The sequence below is a fragment of the Poecile atricapillus genome, chromosome 20, assembly GCF_030490865.1.
Source record: "Poecile atricapillus isolate bPoeAtr1 chromosome 20, bPoeAtr1.hap1, whole genome shotgun sequence".
In the NCBI taxonomy this organism is placed as follows: Eukaryota; Metazoa; Chordata; class Aves; order Passeriformes; family Paridae; genus Poecile; species Poecile atricapillus.
The window spans coordinates 11,184,821-11,193,723 of record NC_081268.1 but is presented as its reverse complement, the minus strand read 5'-3'; the positions used below and the strand labels follow the sequence as shown (position 1 = coordinate 11,193,723).

The following is an 8,903-nucleotide window of genomic DNA, read 5'->3' as shown; positions in this document are numbered from 1 at the left end:
CCAAATCTAGACAAGTAGATTAATATTCAGTATGAAAACCATATGGATAGATGCTAATATAATATATTTTAATATCTGTTGTGTATTATATCTAGGTGTGTAAAAAAAGAAGCTCAATATGATAGAAATAGGTATGAAAAATATTCAAATCAAGGGACTTTTTGTTTTTTATTTACTTACAGGCATGGCATTTAAATGAATAATATAGAAATGAAAATATACACATCTATAATAAACAAATGAAGATACATAGATAGCCATAAAATAGAAATAAATACAAGTAATCCATTTCTGGACAAGTAGATTAAAACCTCAAAAAAAGCTCAGAGACTAGAACTACATGAAGGCCTCCACCCTGAGAGACATGAACTTAAGGAACACCATTACAAAGTCCTTTATCCCACAGTCCTTTTTCCCAACACACAGGAAGTACCAATATGATGTAATTAGTATAGGTTTTTCTTACTCTTTTGAACCCCACATTGGGCAGTGAATAATGTAATGCTTAGAAAGCTAAGACAAAACTCAAAGAGCTGAAGGATAACTTCACAGCTCCAGCCACCTTGTGTCCATCTAGGAACACCTGCTATACTCCAACTCACCCTACATTACAAATTTCAAATTACAGGGGCCTGGGACTTGGCCTTTTACACCTACACCCAGGCTGGGCAGCAGGGCAGAGCAGCTCCAGGACAACTACACCCAGACACCCGTGACACACAAGACAACAGACGAGGGGACACAATGGGGAGACAAAACTCTCGGCCACAAGAATGGCCGCAAGGACCGAGAGAACGCGGAACGAGATGAGCCGGGTGAGAATGAAGGCGAGCTGATGAAGCTCGCAGAACCCGGGAGGAAGAAGATGCTGATGGAATGATTAACGCCAAGATGGATGCCCGAGAATCTGAGGGCCAAAGTCCCCTACCAATCTCTGCGTTTCTTCAAGTCCTAAGCCGCAACAATGGATCCTCGCGGCGCACGGCTGTCGACACAGCTCAGAACAAGACCTCTAAAAGACATCCGATCGGATGCTTTTAAAAGAGAGACGCGATTCCAAGGCCTCTGAGGGCTCCAGAGGCAAAGCTTCGATGGTGTCGGGCTGAGGAGCCCAGAGATCAGAGATACGAGGAGTGATGCCGGGGTTTCTGGTAAGCCCCCAGAAGAGATAAGGCGAGGCACATACAACACGAGAGGCACAAAAGACACAGAAGGCACGACGGACAAGTGACATGACGTGCCCCGGGGCTGCTCTGTCCTGCAAACCTCAGCACTGTGAACAAAAGTGAGGCTCTCCCACCGTGTGGCCTAAGGGGACACAGCCTGGACCTCCCTGTCCCCACAGCTGACTCCATAATCCCAGGTCACGAGTCCCAACCCTGCACCCCGCTTTCATCCCCTCTGCAATTTGTAGCCTTCGACTCAGCTCTCGGATGCCCGGCGGAGAGGATCCACATGGGGCGCGCCAAGCAAGGTCGCCTCACCATCTGGGAAGTTCCTGCCATCACCAGGCTGTCGTCTCTCTGTCAGCTACAATAAATAAAACAGAAAATCAGAGGCTGATCTTTGCAGGGCATCAGCCAAAACCCGACAATTCCGCTACTCACGGTCTCCTGCGAACGGCCACGTCCTGAGGCCACGCGCTTCGGCCGCGCTGGGAGCCGGACGCGGTCGTCGCAGGGCGCGCCTGAGTTAAGAAAAGACAAAGTGATGCGGCATTGCTGAAACTCAAAGGGACCCTCGCTCCTCCTCCCGACATCCCCAACTCACGGCAACCCCTCGGCCCGTTCCTGAAGGCCACAAACACGACCCCTTTACGTGGAAAAGGCTCCGTCTCACGGTCCCGTAAAGCTTCCGCAGGGCTCACGGGAGCGGTGAAACAGCTGTGCCGGCCGGTTGGCAAGGACGTCTCAGTGAAACGCGACTGGACCGCCTAAAGCACGCAAACAAGATGGGAGGCTTAGCATTGCACCAGAAACTGAGAGCCCAGCGATAACAACAGCTTCCCTCCACCGGTCAACGCTCACCTTGCCCACTTCGCCTTGACTGCTGCCAGCTGGCTCTACTTCCTAAAAATAAAGACAAAGAGGAGACCTGTCACACAGTGACCGGTTCCAGTTGCCCTGCAAAGACAAACATTGACTTACCTTCTCCCGGGAACCCCCTTACCCTAGATGGGGCGCTCTGCCACCGATTTCATCCGTCCGCATCTGAAAGAAAGCTGAGACAAAAGTCAAAGTGCTGCAGGGTAACTTCACAGCTCCAGACATCTTGTGTCAATCTAGGAACACCCTCTAGACTCCAACTACACCCTACATGACAAATTTCAAATTACAGGGGCCTAGGACTCGGCCTTTTACACCTACACCCAGGCTGGGCAGCAGGGCAGAGCAGCTCCAGGACAACTACACCCAGACACCCGTGACACACAAGACAACAGACGAGGGGACACAATGGGGAGACAAAACTCTGAGCCACAAGAAGGGCCGCAAGGACCGAGAGAACGCGGAACGAGATGAGCCGGGTGAGAATGAAGGCGAGCTGATGAAGCTCGCAGAACCCGGGAGGAAGAAGATGCTGATGGAATGACAAACTCCAGCAACTGCCAAGACGGATGCCCGAGAATCTGAGGGCCACAGCCCCCTACCTATCTCTGCGTTTCTTCAAGACCTAAGCCGCAGCAATGGATCCTCGCGGCGCACGGCTGTCGACACAGCTCGGAACAAGACCTCTAAAAGACATCCGATCGGATGCTTTTAAAAGAGAGACGCGATTCCGAGGCCTCTGAGAGCTCCAGAGGCAAAGCTTCGATGGTGTCGGGCTGAGGAGCCCAGAGATCAGAGACGCGAGGAGTGACGCCGGGGTTTCTGGTAAGCCCCCAGAAGAGATAAGGCAAGGCACGTACAACACAAGAAGCACAAAAGACACAGAAGGCACGATGGACAAGTGATACGACACGCACCGGGACTCCTCTGTCCTGCGCACCTCAGCACTGTGAACAAATGTGAGGCTCTCCCTTCACGTGGCGTAAGGGGCCACAGCCTGGACCTCCCTGTCCCCAGAGCTGACTCCATAATCCCAGGTCACGCTTTCATCCCCTCTGCAGGTCATAGCCTCCGACTTAGCTCTCAGATGCCCGGCAGGGTGGATCCACATGGAGCACCAAGGAAGGCCGCCTCGCCATCCGGGAAGTTCCTGCCATCGCCAGGCTGCCGTCTCTAGGTCAGCTACAATAAATAAAACAGAAAATCAGAGGCTGATCTTTGCAGGGCATCAGCCAAAACCCGACAATTCCGCTACTCACGGTCTCCTGCGAACGGCTACGTCCTGAGGCCGCACGCTTCGGCCGCGCTGGGAGCCGGACGCGGTCGTCGCAGGGCGCGCCTGAGTTAAGAAAAGACAAAGTGATGCGGCATTGCTGAAACTCAAAGGGACCCTCGCTCCTCCTCCCGACATCCCCAACTCACGGCAACCCCTCGGCCCGTTCCTGAAGGCCACCCACACGACCCCTTTACGTGGAAAAGGCTCCGTCTCACGGTCCCGTAAAGCTTCCGCAGGGCTCACGGGAGCGGTGAAACAGCTGTGCCGGCCGGTTGGCAAGGACGTCTCAGTGAAACGCGACTGGACCGCCTAAAGCACGCAAACAAGATGGGAGGCTTAGCATTGCACCAGAAACTGAGAGCCCAGCGATAACAACAGCTTCCCTCCACCGGTCAACGCTCACCTTGCCCACTTCGCCTTGACTGCTGCCAGCTGGCTCTACTTCCTAAAAATAAAGACAAAGAGGAGACCTGTCACACAGTGACCGGTTCCAGTTGCCCTGCAAAGACAAACATTGACTTACCTTCTCCCGGGAACCCCCTTACCCTGGATGGGGCGCTCTGCCACCGATTTCATCCGTCCGCATCTGAAAGAAAGCTGAGACAAAAGTCAAAGTGCTGCAGGGTAACTTCACAGCTCCAGACATCTTGTGTCAATCTAGGAACACCCTCTAGACTCCAACTACACCCTACATGACAAATTTCAAATTACACGGGCCTGGGACTTGGCCTTTTACACCTACACCCAGGCTGGGCAGCAGGGCAGAGCAGCTCCGGGACAACTACACCCAGACACCCGTGACACACAAGACAACAGACGAGGGGACACAATGGGGAGACAAAACTCTGAGCCACAAGAAGGGCCGCAAGGACCGAGAGAACGCGGAACGAGATGAGCCGGGTGAGAATGAAGGCGAGCTGATGAAGCTCGCAGAACCCGGGAGGAAGAAGATGCTGATGGAATGACAAACTCCAGCAACTGCCAAGACGGATGCCCGAGAATCTGAGGGCCACAGCCCCCTACCTATCTCTGCGTTTCTTCAAGACCTAAGCCGCAGCAATGGATCCTCGCGGCGCACGGCTGTCGACACAGCTCGGAACAAGACCTCTAAAAGACATCCGATCGGATGCTTTTAAAAGAGAGACGCGATTCCGAGGCCTCTGAGAGCTCCAGAGGCAAAGCTTCGATGGTGTCGGGCTGAGGAGCCCAGAGATCAGAGACGCGAGGAGTGACGCCGGGGTTTCTGGTAAGCCCCCAGAAGAGATAAGGCGAGGCACGTAAAACACGAGAGGCACAAAAGACACAGAAGGCACGATGGACAAGTGATACGACACGCCCCGGGACTGCTCTGTCCTGCACACCTCAGCACTGTGAACAAAAGTGAGGCTCTCCCTTCACGTGGCCTAAGGGGCCACAGCCTGGACCTCCCCGTCCCCAAAGCTGACTCCATAACCCCAGGTCCAGAGTCCCGACCCGGCACCCCGATTTCAGCCCCTCTGCAATTCGCAGCCTCCGACTCAGCTCTCAGATGCCCAGTGGGGAGGATCCACATGGAGCGCCAAGGAAGGCCGCCTCGCCATCTGGGAAGTTCCTGCCATCGCCAGGCTGCCGTCTCTCGGTCAGCTACAATAAATAAAACACAAAATCAGAGGCTGATCTTTGCAGGGCATCAGCCAAAACCCGACAATTCCGCTACTCACGGTCTCCTGCGCACGGCCACATCCTGAGGCCGCGCGCTTCGGCCACGCTGGGAGCTGGACGCCGTCGTCACAGGGCGTGCCTGAGTTAAGAGAAGACAAAGTGATGCGGCATTGCTGAAACTCAAAGGGACCCTCGCTCCTCCTCCCGACATCCCCAACTCACGGCAACCCCTCGGCCCGTTCCTGAAGGCCACCCACATGGCCCCTCTACGTGGAAAAGGCTCCGTCACACGGTTCCATAACGCTTCCGCAGGGCTCACGGGAGCGGTGAAGCAGCTGTGCCGGCCGGTTGGCAAGGACGTCTCAGCGAAACGCGACTGGACCGCCTAAAGCACGCAAACAAGATGGGAGGCTTAGCATTGCACCAGAAACTGAGAGCCCAGCGATAACAACAGCTTCCCTCCACTGGTCAACGCTCACCTTGCCCACTTCGCCTTGACTGCTGCCAGCTGGCTCTACTTCCTAAAAATAAAGACAAAGAGGAGACCTGTCACACAGTGACCGGTTCCAGTTGCCCTGCAAAGACAAACATTGACTTACCTTCTCCCGGGAACCCCCTTACCCTAGATGGGGCGCTCTGCCACCGATTTCATCCGTCCGCATCTGAAAGAAAGCTGAGACAAAAGTCAAAGTGCTGCAGGGTAACTTCACAGCTCCAGACATCTTGTGTCCATCTAGGAACACCCTCTAGACTCCAACTACACCCTACATGACAAATTTCAAATTACAGGGGCCTAGGACTCGGCCTTTTACACCTACACCCAGGCTGGGCAGCAGGGCAGAGCAGCTCCAGGACAACTACACCCAGACACCCGTGACACACAAGACAACAGACGAGGGGACACAATGGGGAGACAAAACTCTCGGCCACAAGAACGGCCGCAAGGACCGAGAGAACGCGGAACGAGATGAGCCGGGTGAGAATGAAGGCGAGCTGATGAAGCTCGCAGAACCCGGGAGGAAGAAGATGCTGATGGAATGACAAACTCCAGCAACTGCCAAGACGGATGCCCGAGAATCTGAGGGCCACAGCCCCCTACCTATCTCTGCGTTTCTTCAAGACCTAAGCCGCAGCAATGGATCCTCGCGGCGCACGGCTGTCGACACAGCTCGGAACAAGACCTCTAAAAGACATCCGATCGGATGCTTTTAAAAGAGAGACGCGATTCCGAGGCCTCTGAGAGCTCCAGAGGCAAAGCTTCGATGGTGTCGGGCTGAGGAGCCCAGAGATCAGAGACGCGAGGAGTGACGCCGGGGTTTCTGGTAAGCCCCCAGAAGAGATAAGGCAAGGCACGTACAACACAAGAAGCACAAAAGACACAGAAGGCACGATGGACAAGTGATACGACACGCCCCGGGACTGCTCTGTCCTGCGCACCTCAGCACTGTGAACAAAAGTGAGGCTCTCCCTTCACGTGGCCTAAGGGGCCACAGCCTGGACCTCCCCATCAACAAAGCTGACTCCATAATCCCAGGTCACGCTTTCATCCCCTCTGCAATTCATAGCCTTCGACTTAGCTCTCAGATGCCCGGCAGGGTGGATCCACATGGAGCACCAAGGAAGGCCGCCTCGCCATCTGGGAAGTTCCTGCCATCGCCAGGCTGCCGTCTCTCGGTCAGCTACAATAAATAAAACAGAAAATCAGCAGCTGATCTTTGCAGGGCATCAGCCAAAACCCGACAATTCCGCTACTCACGGTCTCCTGCGAACAGCTGCGTCCTGAGGCCGCGCGCTTCGGCCACGCTGGGAGCTGGACGCCGTCGTCACAGGGCGCGCCTGAGTTAAGAAAAGACAAAGTGATGCGGCATTGCTGAAACTCAAAGGGACCCTCGCTCCTCCTCCCGACATCCCCAACTCACGGCAACCCCTCGGCCCGTTCCTGAAGGCCACCCACATGGCCCCTCTACGTGGAAAAGGCTCCGTCACACGGTTCCATAACGCTTCCGCAGGGCTCACGGGAGCGGTGAAGCAGCTGTGCCGGCCGGTTGGCAAGGACGTCTCAGCGAAACGCGACTGGACCGCCTAAAGCACGCAAACAAGATGGGAGGCTTAGCATTGCACCAGAAACTGAGAGCCCAGCGATAACAACAGCTTCCCTCCACTGGTCAACGCTCACCTTGCCCACTTCGCCTTGACTGCTGCCAGCTGGCTCTACTTCCTAAAAATAAAGACAAAAAGGAGACCTGTCACACAGTGACCGGTTCCAGTTGCCCTGCAAAGACAAACATTGACTTACCTTCTCCCGGGAACCCCCTTACCCTGGATGGGGCGCTCTGCCACCGATTTCATCCGTCCGCATCTGAAAGAAAGCTGAGACAAAAGTCAAAGTGCTGCAGGGTAACTTCACAGCTCCAGACATCTTGTGTCAATCTAGGAACACCCTCTAGACTCCAACTACACCCTACATGACAAATTTCAAATTACAGGGGCCTAGGACTCGGCCTTTTACACCTACACCCAGGCTGGGCAGCAGGGCAGAGCAGCTCCGGGACAACTACACCCAGACACCCGTGACACACAAGACAACAGACGAGGGGACACAATGGGGAGACAAAACTCTCGGCCACAAGAACGGCCGCAAGGACCGAGAGAACGCGGAACGAGATGAGCCGGGTGAGAATGAAGGCGAGCTGATGAAGCTCGCAGAACCCGGGAGGAAGAAGATGCTGATGGAATGACAAACTCCAGCAACTGCCAAGACGGATGCCCGAGAATCTGAGGGCCACAGCCCCCTACCTATCTCTGCGTTTCTTCAAGACCTAAGCCACAGCAATGGATCCTCGCGGCGCACGGCTGTCGACACAGCTCGGAACAAGACCTCTAAAAGACATCCGATCGGATGCTTTTAAAAGAGAGACGCGATTCCGAGGCCTCTGAGAGCTCCAGAGGCAAAGCTTCGATGGTGTCGGGCTGAGGAGCCCAGAGATCAGAGACGCGAGGAGTGACGCCGGGGTTTCTGGTAAGCCCCCAGAAGAGATAAGGCAAGGCACGTACAACACAAGAAGCACAAAAGACACAGAAGGCACGATGGACAAGTGATACGACACGCCCCGGGACTGCTCTGTCCTGCGCACCTCAGCACTGTGAACAAAAGTGAGGCTCTCCCTTCACGTGGCCTAAGGGGCCACAGCCTGGACCTCCCCATCAACAAAGCTGACTCCATAATCCCAGGTCACGCTTTCATCCCCTCTGCAATTCATAGCCTCCGACTCAGCTCTCGGATGCCCAGCGGGGAGGATCCACATGGAGCGCCAAGGAAGGCCGCCTCGCCATCTGGGAAGTTCCTGCCATCGCCAGGCTGCCGTCTCTCGGTCAGCTACAATAAATAAAACAGAAAATCAGCAGCTGATCTTTGCAGGGCATCAGCCAAAACCCGACAATTCCGCTACTCACGGTCTCCTGCGAACAGCTGCGTCCTGAGGCCGCGCGCTTCGGCCACGCTGGGAGCTGGACGCCGTCGTCACAGGGCGCGCCTGAGTTAAGAAAAGACAAAGTGATGCGGCATTGCTGAAACTCAAAGGGACCCTCGCTCCTCCTCCCGACATCCCCAACTCACGGCAACCCCTCGGCCCGTTCCTGAAGGCCACAAACACGACCCCTTTACGTGGAAAAGGCTCCGTCTCACGGTCCCGTAAAGCTTCCGCAGGGCTCACGGGAGCGGTGAAACAGCTGTGCCGGCCGGTTGGCAAGGACATCTCAGCGAAATGTGACTGGACCGCCTAAAGCACGCAAACAAGAAGGGACGCTTGGCATTGGCAGCAGAAACTGAGAGCCCAGCAAGAAGAACTGCTTCCCTCCACTGGTCAATGCTCACCTTGCCCACTTCGCCTTGACTGCTGCCAGCTGGCTCTACTTCCTAAAAATAAAGACAAAGAGGAGAC

At 55.0% G+C, this 8,903-nt stretch overlaps 2 long non-coding RNA genes across 2 annotated transcripts; both read right to left on the bottom strand.

Moving 5' to 3' along the window:
- Nucleotides 1-258: 258 nt before the first annotated feature.
- Nucleotides 259-1,908, bottom strand: LOC131586646 (uncharacterized). Its single transcript, XR_009279197.1, has 3 exons — nt 1,771-1,908; nt 1,608-1,687; nt 259-1,530 (listed from the first exon to the last, which is right to left on the bottom strand). It is a non-coding gene; the product is annotated as an uncharacterized LOC131586646 (long non-coding RNA).
- Nucleotides 1,909-7,804: 5,896 nt separating this feature from the next.
- On the bottom strand, nt 7,805-8,689 carry LOC131586666 (uncharacterized). Its single transcript, XR_009279204.1, has 3 exons — nt 8,579-8,689; nt 8,416-8,495; nt 7,805-8,338 (listed from the first exon to the last, which is right to left on the bottom strand). It is a non-coding gene; the product is annotated as an uncharacterized LOC131586666 (long non-coding RNA).
- Nucleotides 8,690-8,903: the final 214 nt, after the last annotated feature.